Raw genomic sequence first — 20,335 nt, forward strand, 5'->3', positions numbered from 1 at the left:
AGAAGTTAGCCCCAAAACACAAGCTCAGATACAGGTACTTTCCAAAGTATGGTTCCCAAGGACATATCCCATTTCCCTGCAGCTTTAATGAGACCTGAGAGCTGTCCATTTATAATGGCTCCCACAGCACTTCTGGGAGTGACTTAGTAACTTGCCTAAGCTTTTACAATACTAAAGTGCCAGCAACCACTAGTTTAAGATTTAGAATTGAAATTCATAGAGAATAGGGTTTGAAGTCGCTGAGTGAGTCTTGGCTTTTTTTTTTTTTTTAAGATTTTATTTATTTGATAGACAGAGATCACAAGTAGGCAGAGAGAGGAGGAAGCAGGCTCCCCGCTGAGCAGAGAGCCTGATGCGGGGGCTCGATCCCAGGACCCTGGGATCATGACCTGAGCCAAAGGCAAAGGCTTTAACCCCCTGGCCACCCAGGTGCCCCGAGTCTTGGCTTTTCTAAACTTCACAACATCATAGAAGGTTCACAGTTTTAAGATACAGAATAAGCACTGATTTTCATGACCCTAGGATCAGTTTGATTTATAACAAAATCAACAACATGATAAAACAGAAATAATGGCATACTCCCCACCTCATTATTTTTGGTCAGCTTATCTCTGGGTGTGAAGAGTCAGGACCTAAGAGTAATATCCATTGACTAGTTGGTGAGCTCACAGCACTAGCTGAGATGTTAAGAATAGCAAGCTACAGGGGCGCCTGGGTGGCTCAGTGGGTTAAAGCCTCTGCCTTTGGCTCAGGTCATGGTCCTGGGGTCCTGGGATCAAGCCCCGCATCGGGCTGTCTGCTCAGCGGGGAGCCTGCTTCCCTTCCTCTCTCTCTGCCTGCCTCTCTGCCTACTTGTGATCTCGCTCTCTGTCAAATAAATAAATAAAATCTTTAAAAAAAAAAAAAAAAAAGAATAGCAAGCTACATGCTGGCCTCATGTAGCACTCAGACTCTGGCCACCAAGAGAAGCTATATGCAATAGTTCCTTTTTCAGGGATCTGTATGGCCAAGAAGCAGAGAGGACCCTTCTGGGTACAAACTGAGAAGGACTCCAGCTTTGAGGAGGCGATGAGGTGTTAGAAGAGCACTGTTGGGTTCTTTTCCTTTTTCACTTCAGTGAGTACTTCAAATCACCATTAGTTATGGAGTACTGGTTAAAGATCACTGGGATAATTTTGTTGTTGTTTCATTTATATAAACATAAGTATAAATAATTTGTATTGCAAGGTTTGCCATGTGCTCTCTTCAGTCCATGGGGACCCCAAAGAACAAGATCTACAAAAGCACAGTCCTGGTAATGATAGAGATGAGGTTCATTTATCTTCCCTAATTTAGCACTACAATCAGTATACAGATGAAACAGCTCACTCTGCTTATTTTTCTCATGGAGAAAGAGCATTTCAGAAGATACTTCTCTTCATTCCAGATTTTATGCTGATTAAAAACAACAACAACAACAAAAAAAAACAACCACCAAAAACCATGATTTGGAAGTAGAGCACCCTCCAGTTATGTGGGGTAAGTAACAGCCACCACCAGGAGAACTGTTCTGCTCCACAGCTGTCCCCTGTGTCAGTGGCCTCTCCCACAGCCCCACTGGCAAACCCTGCTGACTCTCCTTGCTTGGGGCAGTGCTGTACTGGAACCCTGCGTCACCATACAAACTGTCTACCTGCCCAGCTACCCTGCAGGAACTAGGTGGGCAGTGACAGCATCTTGCATTAATCTGTGTCTGACAGGTACAAAATGCTCTTTGATGTTAGTTCCATGCTCTTAGGATCTGAGAATGTAACTCCAAGAGTTTAAAAGGCTACACAGAGAGGCAGCAAGGTCAGCATTTTCCATAGGACCCTGTGGACTTCATAGTTAATCATATTTTCCAATTAACTATTCCATGGTGCTCCATAGATCTTCTTGTTTTATTCCTGATCCTAATGTACAGTTTCAATAATGTGGGGTTTTTTAATTGATGTTAAATAAGCTCCCAGAAGTTGCATTGCAGTGAAGTAATTTCACTGAAAGGCAAACTAGATTTGCTTGTCAGATAATAAATACATGTATGTTCATAATTAAAAGAGATTTATCTTTCCAGAAAGGAGCATAATGAAATGAAGAAGGTGGTACAGAAATTCTGAGCTCCATACAATTAGTGATGCATTTCACCCGCGATCTTTTTCAGAAAAATACAACATTCAGAATAGTAAAGGCTTGAAATGAGTTTGAGGACCTAGCAAGAAAGTAACAAGCTTAAACTAGAGGTGGTGGTATTTAGGTTAAGCATCTGGAAGTCTCTCAAACACAAGATCTGATAGCTGGTGGAAAAGATAACTAAAGACGGCTGGAGGTTTTTAATAATAAGGCAGTCCCAGGAGAGAAGCGGACTTCAGCTCTAGTGCCAACCCCGGCTGAGCAGTACTACCTTCCCTGGGTCCTGTGACTTCCTCAGCACAAACACCCACTGTGTGCTCCCAGCCTGGGGAGGCAGCACCAGCATCTCTCGGGCAGCCAGGAATCCCCGTAGATGGGTTTAGAACAACAGCACAAGGAAGTGAAAGGGATCCTGTATAAAAGAGAGTTGGGTGAAGAACAGAACCTTTGCCTGACATCTCCCCATTAAAAGTTGGACTCCTGAAGCTTCTCTCCAGCATAGCCCCTACATACCCTCAATGGTGATGGAGATAGCGCTGTCTGGATCAAGTGTGTGGGTCTCTTTCAGTTCCATGGTTTGACATTTGACACTAACCTATCAACACGGCTTCTGCGGGTCTAGAAGGTAAGTATTTTATGCGAGTTTTCACAAAGTTCTGAAGTTGGAAGTTTCTGGGAAGACTCCTCTGTGACCCAGCATATAAAGAACTACAAAGGCAATTCTCTAAAACAACATAGAGACACAGGGCCACAAAGGTGCTACAGAGGTGTCCTTAAGTGCCTCACAGGCAGCTAAAGACAATCAAAGCAAATCAGCTCTCAGGAAGTAGAGGTACAGGGTAAGGACACAGAAGGATGTCCTGCAGACTTCCACCCTGGTGATGGGGCAAAGTGTACCACGGGCCTTAATCCAACAGTCAGGGCTGCAATGAACCTAGACAGAACAAAAGGCCAGATCCAGGCAGACTTTCTGGACAACTTATGTTAGAATAGATATGATATATTCCCTCTTCTCATCTTCCCCCAAAAGGAAGAAGCTTGCATCCTCACTCAGCCTGCTCCCTCATGACTCCCTCCCCAGGCTGGAGGGAATTTTCCTATCACTGCTTAAGAGAAAAGGATCAACATGCCTTGGTCACTCTGCTATTTTGGCTCTTTCTATGACATAGTGCATTTTTAAATTTATGATGCATTTTTAAATTTACAGTTGATATACTGTACTTGGAATGTTATATTAGTTTCAGGTGTAAAACATATGGATTCAACAAGTCTATACATTAGGCTATGCTCGCCACCATAAGAGTAGTTAGCATTCTGTCACCATACAATGTCATTACATTTTTTTCTGCTCTCCTGCCATACAGAAAGCTTAGCTAGGCAGGGCCTGCCTCTCAGGAGAAGCTGCAGGTGTCCAGCATTTTCTAAGACCACTGGGACTGGAATGTTGAATTCTGGGGAGAAGAAACACAGATCGAAGGCCACCCTCTGTAATCCACTTGACCAGCTGAGACTTTGACATACATGTGACTGTCACTTGTGTCCTATTTCCCAATTAGTCCTAGATTCAGGAGGGGACAAAAGGCATCCCTTCACATGCCTCTTCACACTCCGGCACCTTTATGTTTGAAAAAAGGAGGCTTCCTAATGTTTAGCTTTAGCAAGGGAATGGCCAATGTCCACTGTCACCTCCCATATGTGTGGCCTTTTTTTTTTTTTTAAGAGCAACTGCTGTAAACAGAGCTCATTCCTTTTTTTCATTGTTTACATAATATATTCAGGATCATGTGGTTTCCAATGATTAGAATTTTGTCATCCTTGGAAAGGAACAGAAGACAGTGGCTGAGAAGCACATCCCCCCCTCATAAAAGACACCTGAACAGTATGCTCAGGATGACTAATATTAAGGACTTGAACATAATCGTTTTCCTCAGAAGAAACAATCTTAGTTTCTAAAGATAATGCACTTCTGACATCTCAGCTCCTGGTTTCAGTGGCTGCACACTGTGTACCTCTGTGCCACACTTAGGACAAGTAAAGTACACGTCAAATAAGAGACTACTTTTAACGCAGTAGTAAGAGAAGATATGCTCACATCCTATGGTTTGAGGCATGGTGGGCCACTCTCCACACAGAGAACACTGTTTGCCTCTGGTGGATAATGTATTGTCACTATTAGGAGCACTAGTAAGAGGAATACACCATGAAGACAACTTATCAATTTCTGGATATTAATAAGTGGTAAGAGAGGGGAGCCTCGGTGGTTCAGTTGGTTAAGCAACTGCCTTCAGCTCAGGTCATGATCCTGGAGTCCCGGGATCAAGTCCCGCATCGGGCTCCCCGCTCCATGGGGAGTAAGATTCTCCTTTTGACCTTCTCCCCTCTCATGCTTTCCCTCTCACTCTCTCTCTCTCAAATAAATAAATAAAATCTTTAAAAAAAAATAAGTGGTAAGAGGAAAATCAGAAACTCAGCAAAACCATGTCAGAGAAGTTCCCTATTCACATACTCAAAGCCAACATCACGTATGTTTGGGGCTTGCAAAATATAGAATGAATGCGTAGGAGATGTTCTGTCAAAGTTGCAAACTTGCCCCTCTGAAGGAAAGTCAGGAAATTAATCAGCCCACCCAATTTAAAAAGTCCAACCATGATATTCATACACTGCCTGGCTTTCCCAAATGATGCCAAATGATGGTTTCATAACAGGTCATAGCAGTGCTCTTCCAGCCACGTCCCGCCAATCGTACACACAGCATACCACAGCTTCTGATTCTTACTTGGTGGCTGGTACCTCAGCTTTGGGGAAAAATCATTTTTGTACTGAATATTCAAAATGGATTGTCCCACGGTGGCACTTTTAGAGTAGCTGGTGAATAGCCACAAGAATGCTTTTACCTCTGGTTCAGAGTGGGCTAACAGCCCTGGCTTACATCGATGAAAGCACTGAGAAAACTGGGACCAAACCAGCTGCTCCAGGACCTTGTTCAGTTTAAGTGCATCCAACTGACTTATTCTTAGCACTCTGTTTGTTTGTCCTTTTCATGTTCTCTTCTCTGGAAGCCATGTCTTCTTTGAGGGTCTCTTACTGACAGGCCGTTAAGAAGGGAGAAGTTTTAGGAGTCTGCGAAACGCCCCTGTTCCATGTAACTCTCTGAGACATTCTCTGGGAAGCCTGGCTTCTCCTAGCAGAAGTTGGATTAACTGCCCCCCTGCACTTATTAAAGGATTTTATTTGTCAGAATGAGAGACAGAGAGAGAGAGAGAGAGAGCGTAGAAGCAGGGGGAGTGGCAGGCAGAGGGAGAAGCAGGCTCCTCACGGCGCAAGGATCCCCAGGCAGAACTCGATCCCAGCACCCTGGGATCATGACCTGAACCAAGGACAGATGCTTAACTGACTGACCCACCCGGGTGTCCCTTTGTGTGACCTTCCTTTATCCTGAGCCATGGAGACAACTTGGAATTTCTCTTGACAAGGACTGTCACCACCAACAAACTGCCACTGTGACATGAAATTATCTGTTATCCCAGACCTTTACATACTGGGCGCTCGCTGTATTCCTTTCTGAAGAACTCCTTACTCTACTTAGCCAGAAAGGTTATCTGGGGTCATCATTCATTTACTCACTGTACAAAGAGTTAACGAGTAATTTATAACTCAAATGGGGGAGCAGAAAACAGTTACTGTCTTTATGGGACCTCTTTAAAATAATGAAGTACTGAGGATAAAAAAGTACCATGAACCTTACTGAGAGGACATATTCTCACCACGCTAGGGGTATAGTTTGGAAAGAAAGAGACTGAAAAGTTCAAATATTCCCAGAGATGGCAGACCATCTGCCAGGGGTGAGTGTGATGATCTTATGTTCCATATGACAACAGAGAACTTCCTGAGACCTTAGTCCCATCATGAATATTTCAGGACTCTACAAACAGTCCCATAACTAAAGGCCTATGGTTTGTCCCAAAATTCTAACACCACTTCTCCATTCTGAATATACCACAATTTGAAACCACTTCAGTATTTTCCATTCCACTTAAGAATGTTAGGGGAGAACTGACGAACTTGCAAGGGGGAACTGAGAACCTCAGCTTGATGCAGCCCAGCTGCAAATAAACATGCTTCCTGGTAAGTGACCCCAGTAAGCACCCTCAATCATAGGAGCTGTAGGATACATCAGTCAACAGAAGCAAAAGAAATGGAAGAAGATGGGAAGAATATGGATTCAAACAAAACCCAAACCCAAACCCCTCCATTATTTACATTCCAAAATCAGAAGAGGAAAACCTCCCAAACTAATTGGTTGATCTTGGAGCCTAGGTAGGCAGGTGAGCAGGAATGTACGTAGGTAGGTAGGTATCCATGGTGAGAGTGAGTGAGACAGAGAGAGAGAGAGGGAATTTTCCAAGATGCTTGAAAGGAAAAATAAATATAACCCAACATTCACGTGTTTTTCATTTTTGTTTCTTTTCCCCCATTCTGCTTCTTCCTCCTGTCCCTCAGAGACTATAGCCCTCGGAGAAACGGAATTGGGTATTAGCTGGCTAGTAATTAGAGGATCTAGGTTTGCTGGTACAGAAGGATTAATGAGAGCTAGCCATACAATGCTCAGCTAATCCCTCACCTGAGGCACCAGGGGCTATTATGGCCTGGTGGTGCTGTGCGGGCAGGAGTTCCCAAGAAATTGAGAGGATCTTTTCCTGAAAGCTTCATAAGCTGAGTGTCAGCACCTGGCCTGCTTTGATGATGGGTTTTACCCTAATCAGACCACCCAGGAACTGCAGGGACAAGAAAGCCAGCTGAGTTTCAGGGACATGTCCACTAAGCTATAGGAGGATTACAGAAAAAAGGCATTCTTTTTATCTGTCAAATCCATATACATTCCTACACAGACAGGAGGAAATGCCATTTGGGGCTGTGTGCTTATGCAATTTATAGCTTGTGACTTCATCTTCTAATTTTTTTAGGACAGTAAGAAGTTATACAATATTCAGGAACAAAGTCCAACTTCAAACTCGGAAGTCCCTAGGAAGGAAGAAAGGATAGTTTGAAGATGCTGGCCCCAGTGAGAAATTACTGGACGAGTGAAGTGTGAACACACTTGTTGGAAAGGTGAACACTCTTTAAAGTACTAATGACCTTCATTAAGAAGAAGTTTCTGCTTTCAGTAATTATTGCCAGCATTCTCTGACCTCAGTCCAGACCCTAGTCCAAGCTGGGTATATCTGTGGCATCATCCCTTGCCAACGCTGTCCTAAGACACTCAGGTTTAATACAGGACATCTGTGACTATTTGATGCATTCCCAAACCCAAAAAGTAACATTCTAGAATGATTATTTATACTCAGGAAGAAAAGAGGATAAAAGTACAATGTATTTCATGATGGACAGGCATAAAAATCAGTGATGTCCAGGTTGGAAAGGCCAGGAGAGAGAAGAAAAAAGAATAGTACCAGCCCTGTTTTCAAGGAAATTTCATAGGCAAATTAGACAAGTATACAGTGAAATTAGGTGAGCTATAGAGCTGAGGGCATGTTACTTGACCTCAGTGCAATTCTATCATTTATAAAACGGCTATAGTAAGAGTATGTATCTGATGTGGCTGTGTCAAAGGATCCAGTGAGTTAATACGTGTAAAGTACTTAAAATAGTACCTGGCACACAGTAAATAATGGTGATGGTGCTGACACTAATGAGGATGATGTTACTGTTGTAATGGTTAATTTTTGTAACCTTTTTTTAACTGAACTATGGTTGATCTATGTTACATTATGTAATGGTCAATTGTATGTGTCAACTTGGCTAGACCACAATACCCAGATATTTGGTGAAATGCCATTCTAAATGTTGCTATTTTTAGGTACTTTAGATATTTTTAGAGGGGATTAACAGTTAGGTCAAGAGATTTCGAGTAATGCAGATACTTTCCATAATGTGGGTGGGCCTCATCTAATCAGTTAAAGGCTTTAAGAGAAAACAACTGAGGTTCCTGAGGAAGAGAGAATTCTGCCTCCTGACCTTCAAATTCAGGCAGATTGCAGCATTAAGTCTACTCTGGATCTCCAGCCTGCTGGCCTGCCCTGCAGATTTTAGACTTGTCAGCCATCATAATCATGGATCCAATTTCTTAATTTCAATCTCAATCTCTCTCTCTATATATATATATCTTCATACTTTTATATATATTCATATAGATGCATATATATACATATATATCTTCATATACATATTTATAGATACTGTGTATACTTTTGCATATATATATGCAAAGAACATATGTATATATTCTTAGTATATACAATACTCTTACTATATGTATAAATCTGTATGTAGGTATACGTATACACACACACAGACACACACACACACTATTGGCTCTGTTTCTCTGGAGGGCCCTAACACAAATGATATTTTCTTTTATTATTATTTCATGACCAAAAAAGATGAGAGATATACCAGGGATCAATATTACAAATAAGATTTCAACTTGACTAACTTTTTTTGTAAGGCCATCCTGTTTGATCTTGATTCCCTGAGAAATTGGCAGAATGTGAAGAGGATAATTTATTTAATGCATACCTAGTTATTTCCTTTCTATTAGAAAATAAATACAAATGTTTAATTAAAATAAACAAGTAACATTTAACCTTCTTGATTACACCAGGGGCAAAGGTCTTCACACCCAACTCACTTAATCATATAAACACAACTCAGTTCTTGGATTTAAAAGGGAAAAAGGCATCCCTCAGTTCCCCTCTTCACTTTGTTAAAGAACACCTAAGCCCTTTCCTATGGAATAGTTCCTATCAGTTTAGACTTGCCCTATATCTAAGAAACATTTAAATATTTGCAACAAATGCAAATGAATTGTCCAAGAAGAAAAATCCAATTCCATACAGCTTTAGAAAGGCTATGATATATTAAGAAACTAACAATTTTCTTTATATCTCCTATCTCCAGACAGGGACAAATAAAGATACTTGTTAAAACTAAGCTTCCCAAAACATCCAATATTCTGACTACTTCTGCTAGATTAATGAAACACTTGAAATATAAAAAGTGAAATTTGTATTTCTTTCATTATCTGTTTATGGCATTAATCAGAACTGCTTTGCTAATTACTCTATTGTCAGTTTTCTATTGGGATAAATCTAAGGTATTAAGAGTACATAAGAGCTTTATATTTAAATCTTGTTCCAAATGATGACTACATTGTTCTGATGGGGCCCACAGCATTGAGGTTATAGTTGGATGTGTTATTCTGTATTGAGCTAAAAGCTAACTTAGGCTAAAAGTAGCCTTCCACAACCACTGAGATCTTACATCTTTCACTAAAGTTTACCTCCAAATTTAAATGTCTGATATAGCAGGAAACTTGTGCTATAACTTAAATCAGGAGACCCTGGTGTCCCACAGTTTCTGTGTGTGTTTGCATATGAGTGTGCATGGGGTTTGTGTGTGTTGTTATAGTTAATCTGCTATATGGGCTTTCCTCTGTGACTATAAAATGTTTTACACATATTAATTAGAAAAATATCCCTCTGAAGAAGTAGGTAGAATTTTCCAGTTTTCTAAATTATCTTCCCAGATAATTTGCTTCCAAAACTAGAACTAGAACGAGGAGGCAATTCTAAATTGTCACGTTTTCTCTCTGTCCCTTGTGTTCTCACCTGTTTCATGACCACCTTCCCCTCGCTCCCTTTCTTCAAGTTCCAGATTTCTAGGTCCATCATAAAAGGAATCAACAAGGACTCTGAGCATTCCCAGGATGTACCTCGGAAACCTTGAACAGTTAAATGAGCTTCTGTTGCTACTGAGAGTAAACCAGGATCCAGTGAGCCCTGCCAAGGAGGGTCCTGCTGAGCATTTGTCATTAGGGTAGGGACGGGGACAGGAAGGGGAGTTTCTTTGACAGTTAGAGAAAAAGAAACTGGCCTAGCCCTGTTCTAAATTGACAAAGACTGTGAGGAATTCCTTAGAAGATTCAGCAGCCATTCCTGCTACGAGAGGCTTTGCTTGAAAATTTTCTTGGACTTTTGTGTTAGGAGCTAACAAGTACTATGTTATTGTTATGTGTTGGGCATATTAGAGCAACTAGTGTACTACGTTCAGGAAATCTAGTAATTTTACATAATATCAATTAAATATAGTACTGGCTTATCACAGTCCATTTTTCCCTTCTTTACTAATAGTACCTGAAATTTGTTGGACAAGGCAATGTACCCACTTTATAAACCACTTTTCCTAGTTTCTGCTGTGACTACTCATATGCTAAATCCTACTGATTTAAATCCTACTGAGTGGAATGTAAAAAGTTACCTGGTGGGGCTTCTGAGAAACTTCCTTAAGAGGGGACTTACACAGCTAGCAGTCACCATTCTGCCCATCCCCCTTCTTCCTCTCCTGTCAGGAATAAGATGGTGATGGCCAGAGCTGCAGCAACTATCTTGCGACAATGAAGCAGCACTGAGGATAAAAGCTATGCACTAAGGATGGTAATTAAAAAAAAAAAAATGGGCCTGAGGCATTGATAATATTATGGTTAGGCAGCCTGTTGAGATCGATCAGTCAAGCAATCAATCAATCATTTAAAGATCCCTGCAATCTATCTCCCAAGTAGCTGCAGTCACCCTTTTTCCTAGTCAATTATTCAGCCTCTGCTTAGTGCCTAATGTGAGCCAAGTGCTGAAGGTACCAAGAAGGGTGAGACATACTTCATGCCCTCACGGAGCTAATAGTCTTCTGGGGGAAACATTCAGGTAAGGTGCAGAGTACGAGTTGTATGATAGTAAGATGTGTGTTATTAACCCATTCAAAAGAGGTCTATTAAGTCTCACTAAGTTCTAGATACTCTCCCAGGGATACAATAAGGGGTTTATATCTAAATGGCAAGGAGAAGAGCAAATTGGAGAACCAAAACCAAAAACAGTAAGATTAATGAACAAGACAAGGTCAGAAAATAGGGGTGCTGTGATAGTGAATGACAGCTTGTAGCCAGCAAAGGCCTCTCTGTAAAGGTAATATTTAATAAATAAAGTTTACCTCCAAATTTAAATCAAGATCCTGAACAAAGAGAGAAGAAAAAAAGAACAAAGCTGCCCTGTGGAGAGCTGGGGGAGGAATGTTTCTGGCAGGAGGCAGAGTTCCTGCAAGTGTCCCAGGCAGGTATAGGCTTAGCATGTTGGAGGATGGTGTTAATAACTCTGAGAGAGAAATTAGTCCTGACTGGGGTGGGGGAGGGGGAAGTTAAGGACGCTTCCCAAGTTGGCCTGGGCTGCAGCCAAGTCCTTCTCCTCTCTAGAGCACAGAATTCCCAGCAGAGAAAGAGCACAGTGATGGAACCCCCTCTCCACACCCTCCCTCATGCCCTACTCAGCAATACACACCACTATCTGTGCCTCACTCCCAAACTATTTTCCTTCACTGAGAAATCATCCCACGAGACCCAGAGAAAAACAAACAAGCAAAGAAACAAAACAAACCGAAGAAACCCATCCTTTTCCTTCTATACCAGGGAAAGTAATTTTGGCAGCACTGGCACTTTAGAAGCAGTTGTCATGACGGAGGAAGGCCCAGCCTGGACCCAGATCAATGGTCACGTAGAAGTTCACTAACACACCATTCCTGTTCAAATGTTGCCTGGTACCTCAGTTCAGAAGTGTCAACTGCAGCTTCCCTGGCCAGATGCCAAGCCAGTGTGGAAGAGCAGCAGCCCAGGCCCTCAAAGCCACAAGAGAAACTGAGGCAAACTCAAGCCTTACTCCAAAACCCCACCCTAGTTCTGTATGCGGCCCCAGGAACACGCGCCTATGTGTGCAGGACAGCACCTGTGTCCTGACTACCCTCCGATGGCTTCATGACACTACCAAGCAGATGAGGACAGCACTAATCTTTTGGTTTAGTTAGCATTATTTAAACAGTTGGAAGTGTAGAAACACACCAGTCCACTGACTTTAGCAGATTCCGAGGTGATATATCCAATTTTCAATAAATGATGATGTTATCATATGGACAACAATTCTTTGATCAATAAAAGAAAATGTGACACTGTCCTCTTCTCAAACCAAAACGTGCTCTTTCCCTCTGGGTGAAAATATGTGGGTTTATCAAGTGAAAAGGTTTTTCTTCATTTTAATGAAGAACATTTCTTTTCATGGATTTACTGCACTCAATAATTGTCAAGTTATTACCTGGTAATCTATTTCTAATGAACTCTACTTGGTTAAAAAAGAAGCTGAACGTGGAAGAATAATTTTTCATTGGTTTCCTATTACCTTTCTGATGACTATTCAGTCTCTCATCTAGAAGTAGGGCTGGTGATGGTTTTGTGGAGTTTTCTGGTGATTTCCCTCTTACATGTTTCTCTCAGATTAGCACTTTACGTAAAACTAGAACTAGTAGATCATTTGTCCCATTGATGCCTCTATTTGCAATTTTTGCCTGATCATCTAGATTAGACAGAATGTTCTTTCAACCTAATCCATATTGTCTTCTGTAAATTCTCTGTGTTCAAAATAAGCCTACTTATATTGACTTTTTGTTCTAACGGCCCAAATTGAGATTGGAGTTGATGATGTTGGGGTGGAATTGATTATATTTTTTACATGTTGTCCCAGTGTGGATATTTCTCATTATAAAATTAAAGCTGTTTAAATGTTATTATCTGTTCCCCTATCAGGAATAACATCCATATGTAGGAATGTCCTAATAAGTCAAGTGGCATTAATTAGACAAAAATTCAACTTTAGGCAAAGCAGACTGTGAAAGGATGGTGGTGGAGAACATAAACTCCCACTTCTTCAAAGGGCAGAGTTTGGTCAAAGCTTCCCATCTTCATCAAATTACACCACCTGCTAGGGGTTCAGGCATGGAAGGAAACATGGAGGGAGCCAGCCCTTCTTTCATAGGCGGTCAAGGAGTTTACACTCTAAGGATGAGTAAACATGCTTTATAACTCTTTGTTTTTTAAAGTTTTTCAGCAGTTACGTGCTACAAACCATGCTTGACCCCAGAGGTACAAAGAAGAAAAAGACAAAGCAGTGAGTAACAGAGCTAACCAAGGAGCTCCCCTGTAGCCAGGGTGACAAATAATCGGTGGCCCACACGACCCAAGTCTGGGAAGAGCTTACTCTGCAATGTAATCATCAGACTATAAAACAGACATTTACATTTAGTTAAGAAAGGAAATGGACCTTAAGAGGTTATCTGTTGGAGGTTATCTGTTGAGGTTTTTTTAACTTTTTAATTTTTTTAAAGATTTTATTTATTTATTTATGTGAGAGAGAGAGAGAGAGAGAGAGGTAGAAAGGGAGAGAGTGGACGCCTGGGTGGCTCAGTTGGTTGGACGACTGCCTTCGGCTCAGGTCATGATCCTGGAGTCACGGGATCGAGTCCCGCATCGGGCTCCCAGCTCCACGGGGAGTCTGCTTCTCTCTCTGACCTTCTCCTCGCTCATGCTCTCTCTCTCAAATAAATAAACAAAATCTTAAAAAAAAAAAAAAAAAAAAAAAAAAAGAAAGGGAGAGAGTGTACAAGCAAGAGGAGCAGCAGGCAGAGGGAGAAGCAGGCTCCCTGTGGGACTTGATCCCAGCACCCCAGGATCATGACCTGAGCCAAAGGCAGACACTTAACCAACTGAGCCACCCAGGTGTCCCTCTGTTGAGTACTTTAAAACAGACTTAGAGAAAATAGTCCACAGGGGGTTTGGGTGATTCTCTGACATAAACTCTAATGTGATTCACCCATTTAAGTATTCCACAGTTAATGGACACTGACTATGTATGAGCTGGCATTACAGAGGCAAGACATGATCCCTGCTCTTGAGATATCTTGTCCTCAGAAATAACTGAGTATACAGAGATAGCTCAGAATACAAGACTTATTGCCTGCAGGCTGATGCAGAAACAGGAACCAAGCATGAAGGAACCAGAGATCAAAGAATGGCCTTTAGTTGGTTCTGAAAAGATACACGTGATTTCTAAGACCTGTATACTTTTATTGAAAATCTATGTTGTAATTTCTACTCTTCAATAACAACAGTGGCTCCTTCTCCCTCTGTTCACACACTGTCAGGATCACTTGAATATATGTACACAGAAGACTTACAAATGAGTTAAGTCTCCACTATCTAATTAGCAAAACACAAGGCAAGAAAACCATTCTTTGACTAGGTAAAACCACTAGCCTAATGGAACTCTAAAGTAAATTGTAACACTTTCCTTGAGGACTCCTGGCAAAGAGAACCTTCTCACCACTTCCACAGATGGAGTGAAGATGGAGTGAAGAGTGCACGGTAAGCACACTGGGCGCCTTCTCGCCTATGAAGTCACACTGCCCACCTAGGCACCCCAGCGGACCCTGCCACGGTGCGGTCGGTTCTGGCCCTTTCTCCTCTTCCTGAAGGCAACTGAGAATGGTGAGTTTCTGCTTTTCCATCTGTCCAATTTCCAAAGTCCCCCACCGTCTAGCTGGGAGAAACGAGAAACTCACTATCCATCTCACCCTCACTGGGGAAACCCTATGGGGTCCAGGTTATGCAACAGTGATTTCTTCAGACAGCTTCTTTTGTCTCCAAAACCCAGTCTATAGGCATTTTTAGACATGGCTCAACTCTGCACTCTGGGATATATAATCATGGAGAGTAAGCCACACATGGGCAAGATGCTTTTGGGGTTAGAAAGCAGAGGTTGTCAACAAAAATCTTACCGGCCACTCAGGAAACCTGTGAGGCAAGCGATGTGGGTCCGACACACCCCAGCACAGCCTGGATGACATTCAATACCCTTGTTGAACAATCACTACAAGTGATGATGCACGTGCAAAGCCAAGTGTCCACATTTTTGACAAATAGAAATTCCCCCATTACCTATTTCGGGGATTTTCTAAATGTTTCATAGAAAAATTAACTTCAAGAACCAGGTCCCCCAAGCAATCCTCCCCCAGGCTCTGTGTAACAGGTATAGCCCCCACCACGAAGAAGTGTTTTCATTCTGGGAGATGACACATGCAGCGACTGTTGCTAAAAGATGGTTGATGGTCCAGAGAGAGGCTCTGATGGACATCCTGAGGTGCACCACTGTCTTCTGAATTTCCCCATAACGAGCCCCAAGCTCAGACATGGAACTTTTCTTGCAGACCGACACTCATCAAGAATAAAGGAAAGCAAATTCATCTGGGCCACCCAAATTAGAAACCAATAATAGGTGAATAGGAATTAGGCCAAAGTCACATTGTTTGACACTTGTGTAAAATGGTTTGTTTACGGAGCTAACAATACCAACAGCTGATGAGTGGGTGGGTCCTAAGTAATTAACATATTTAGGAGACTATGGTACCTCAGCCACCTTTCATCCCCAATCACATACAAATAACTAATCTCAAATCTTTAGGGTAGTGATTTATGTCTTTTCATTTGTGTATCACTCAGAGCCTTGTACTCACTACATCCTAAATAAAATGACCCTAATTAAAATATGTCACCTTAGGGGTTTCTATTTGCCAACATTTTGTTCTCCTCATGCAAGCGAATGTATTATTTGTTTCAGTCAGATCATTACTTAAATATTTATTCAATACCTACTATGTGCAAAGCCCTGTATAAAGTACAGGATGTAAATATAAACAACACATCAAAGCAAGTGCCTGTAAATAAAGTTGAAGGGTGGCTATATGTAGACAAACTGCATAGAGCTATCAGAGGAAGTGGGAGTTGCATCTAACCAATGGGAGCAAGAGGAAGGCACTTAAGACCAGCTTGGGGGATATACACAAGTAGGCATGTGGAGATGGGAGAGTTGGAAATGAGCTCAGTGAGGGCAAAAAGCATGGTGTGGGAATGCACAGGGAATACTGACATTTGGTTTTTTCAATGCACAAAATAAATGAAGGGACTGGTGGAGGGTAAAGCTGGGAAGACAGAATGGGGACGTAGCCTGGATTATCCTGCAGCCAAGAACAGGTATCTAGATTTTGGCCTTAAGAAGTGAGTGGCAGAACTTTTTAAAGTAAGGGTAGTCATGATAGTTGTATGGAAGAGCAATAAAACCACATTATTTTCCTCGTCCTCTGCAACTTGGGGAACTTTCATTCAGGTTGGCTGACTTCTCTTCCCAACACTAGTCTGCATTAATAAAATTCTGATGCACTGGTCACCGGTTTGGGGATACTCAGAGCTCATGGCTGCCTGGGGCCACCTTGTTCTGGCGGGGAAGGCCTGGCCGTCTTCTGCAGTGCTCAGTTCCTACAGAACTCACTCCTTGGGGCGCCTGGGTGGCTCAGTGGGTTAAAGCCTCTGCCTTCCGCTCAGGTCATGATCCCAGGGTCCTGGGATAGAGCCCCACATTCGGGGGGGGGGGGTCTCTGCTCAGCGGGGAGCCTGTCTCCCTCTTTCTCTCTACCTGCCTCTCTGTCTACTTGTGATCTCTCTCTGTCAAATAAATAAAATCTTAAAAAAAAAAAAAAAAAAAAGGAACTCACCCCTTTACAGAACTGCAGGTGTGGGAGAATCTTACACTATATGGATCCGGAGACAACTCCATATGTTGCCCCCCATTCCATCCACTTTGACACCTTCCAGCTTCTGTGGCACACTCTGAGGGTCTTGCTTTGTGTGCAGACAGTGGGAATTTTTCTTTGCTGCTGTAGTCTACTGTATTTCATTTGGAATCGAAAGACTCAAAGGAAAATAGAGATAAATGAGACCAGTGGATGTCAAGGGCCTTCTTGAAAGGACACCTTTACCTCCCTACCCCAAATTAGCTTCTCCTGCTATCCCCAGATGGACCTCCCTGCCTAATTCTGAGAAAGAATGGAAGTCCTAAAGACAGCTCCTGGAAGTCCAGGGTGGAGATAGCAGCATGAGAAGCCTTTTCTCACCCTAAACCTGTGGTCCGTGTAGGAAAACTTCTGAGAATTAAAACCACTGTGTCAATAAACAAATAAATAATGAAAATAAGACCTCCTAAGTAAATAAACCAGTCAGAGAAAGACAAATACTGTATGATTTCACTCATATGTGGAATTTAAGAAACAAAACAAACGAACAAAGGAGGGAAAAAAAGAGACAAACCAGAAAAACAGACTCTTTAAGTATAGTGTATAAACAGTCGGTAACGGGGCAGGGGAGGATGGGGGAAACAGGGTATGGGGATTAGGAGTGCACTTGTCTTGATGAGCACTGAGTAATATATGGGACTCTTGGATCCCTATATTGTACACCTGAAACACTGTATGTTAACTACCCTAGAAATAAAATTTAAAAATTCATTACAACAGAATATTTGATATTTAATATGCTCTTTTGTCTAACTTTAAAAAAAATGTTAGTTATGGTATGGACTAAAGAATATATAAACTTAACAAAACAAAACAAACAAACAAAAAATGTTGCTGTGTCTTCCCTACCACGAGCTCATGACCATATCCAATCCAATTCTTCCAACTAGAGAGATACAAATCATAGGAAAGAAATGGGCAGAAAACCTCTGACTACATCCTCAATTTAACTCTTCCAAATAAAATTTTTGTCGGAAAAAATTGGCAAGTTACTCAGGTTTCAGAGTTCTCTTCCAGCAAATGGGAAAAATAATAGCACCAACCTACATGGATGATCAAGAATTACATGAAGTAATGCATATAAAAGTACTTAACCCATCCATTTAGGGTATCTTATTGCTGCTAACATTCATGTATCTAAACTGTTTTATTTATTTCACTGTTTCCATCTCAAGTGAAACATTTGTTTCCTTTTAGTTCCCCTCAAGGCAGGAGAAAAGATGAACTTTGGGGGCAAGTACGTGAACTCTATCTGGTGTACAGAATGTTCTAAAACTCTCACAGGCATCGATATACATCTTCTACAGCTACTGAAATAATGTTTCAAATATCAAAAAATAGAATGGAATGAAATATCTTTTCACACAATAACCATGAAATGATATTTTTCACTCTTCCCAAGTACTTAAATAAACAATTCTTATACTTTTCCTAGTCATTACAAAGAAATTTTAAAAATCAAATCACTACTAGCAATTTGATTTATAAGAGACAGACAAGAAAGCATTACTAACAGAGTGATTTTATAGCTAAACCTTAATTACATGTGCAGCTGCATCAATTCAGTTTGGACAAATAATTACATGATTAATCGTGCAGTAACATTAAATGTAACATAACAGTAAGATTAAATAGATTATCTCTATGCTCCTTCCTCAGCCAAGTATTTCTGCATTTGTGGTTTGTTTTCTAGGTTTTGCTTTGTTTTTTAACCTGTCAAAAAAAAATAAGGGGGGAACAAATTAAGGAGTGCCAGTGTGTGGGTGAATATGTGACAGATTCCAGGAGAGGAAGAATGGAAATATTTGCTGAATTCTGAATATTCTGTTTGGTAAAAGAGATAAAAGTCCCTGCATTCTGTACCTCCAGTGCCTGGGTCATGGGAGACAAGTTGATGTTTGTCCTTTGAATGAATGATCACAGCAATTCATTATTACTAATAATAATGAAAATATTATGGCCAAATAAAAATTTAGTGAGTTTTTTTGGTGTGTATCCACAAAATCATCTTATTTTACAAAGAGGATTTAAAAATTAGGTTTAACCATTTCAAACTCCTAGATGGAGAATTTATCCACCTATTTGGCAAATGTTTCTTAAATAACTATTAAGCATAATTACAATAGGAGAATCAGACTCATACATCAATATGTTACTTAAAACTGGGTATTATTTATACACTCTGTGCCTTACTAGTACTGTGATGAATTTTTGAGAACTTTGAGACATACTTTTTGTTGGGACAGCAAATAAAATCTTATTTGTAGATAGAAAACTACTGTTCAGGAAATTTGATAATAATGAGAATATATATTCCTACATCCAAATATATGTGCCTGGTATACATATGTCCCATATAGTCTGACTTAGTGCCAAAGGGGCTAGGTAAAATTAATCCACCAAAAACTGAGGCTAAGATACTATACGAAATACTTAAATGAACTTTTGGTTAGCCTAAAAAACTAAGGAAGAAAATTTATTTATATTATAGCTTAACAATTTGTATGTTCTAATTGTAACCACTCGCTCAGTAGTAAGCAGAGAATGAGTCAAGGCATAATTATTATTCAAAATAATTTTTCTAAAAAAAATTTGTATGATTGCCCTCTAGGACACCTTTCTGATTTCTGAACCTGTTTTTTTTTTTTTGCAAAAACTAATTGAGTCTATAACTCTTACCAGGATTTCCCTTTAACAACAACAACAAAAAACAAACCAAAACAAAACAAAAAACAACTACCATGCCCTCATCCTGGCTGATTTTCTTTTTAATTACTAACTTGTCTAACTCTGCCAGATGGTCATTTGCTAATGGTTCTGCCTATGATCTGACCAGTTCTCCAACAACAATTTCATTGACTTCGTTGAAATCCATATTTTGGTAAGACATGCACACCACACCACAACAGCCAAACTATGGAAAGAACCTAGATGTCCATCAACAGATGAATGGATAAAGAAGATGTAAGATATATATATATATATATATATATATATATACACACACACATATATATACAATGGAATATTATGCTGCCATCAAGAGAAATGAAATCTTGCCATTTGTAATGACATGGATGGAACTAGAGGGTATTATGTTAATCGAAATAAGTCAATCAGAGAAAGACAATTATCATATGATCTCTCTGATATGAAGAATTTGAGGGGCAGGGCAGGGGATTGTGGGGGTAGGGGGAAATGAAACAAGATGGGATTGGGAGGAAGACAAACCATAAGAGACTCTTAATCTCACAAAACAAACTGAGGGTTGCTGGGCCGTAAGGGAGTAGGGATAGGGTGGTTGGGGAGGGTATGTGCTATGGTGAGTGCTGTGGAATATGTAAGCCTGATGATTCACAGACCTGTATCCCTGGGGCAAATAATACATTATATGTTAATCAAAAAACAAAAAATAAAAAATAAAGACATGGACACCACAATTCCAAATTGCATTTGCAATTTATTGTCCAATGTTTATAACAACTTCTTAGGAGGAACAGATAAACAGAGGCGAGGTTAGGAAAGAGGAGAGAAATTCATGTTACAAATGGTTGGTTCATTTGTAAATACTGTCATATTAAAATGACTTGATTTTTTTTTAACTAATTTACTTATTTATTTTAGAGAGAGGGAAGGA

General features: G+C 40.7%; 1 protein-coding gene and 1 pseudogene across 1 annotated transcript in view; both read right to left on the reverse strand.

Moving 5' to 3' along the window:
- AFF3 (AF4/FMR2 family member 3) overlaps nt 1-20,335 on the reverse strand; it is a 525,952-nt gene that overhangs the window by 363,291 nt on the left and 142,326 nt on the right. The gene's annotated exons all lie outside the window — the stretch shown is intronic.
- On the reverse strand, nt 3,897-5,396 carry LOC116856765 (annotated as a pseudogene).

Source organism: Lontra canadensis, unplaced genomic scaffold (assembly GCF_010015895.1).
Source record: "Lontra canadensis isolate GAN:19392208 unplaced genomic scaffold, GSC_riverotter_1.0 scaffold112, whole genome shotgun sequence".
Lineage (NCBI taxonomy): Eukaryota > Metazoa > Chordata > Mammalia > Carnivora > Mustelidae > Lontra > Lontra canadensis.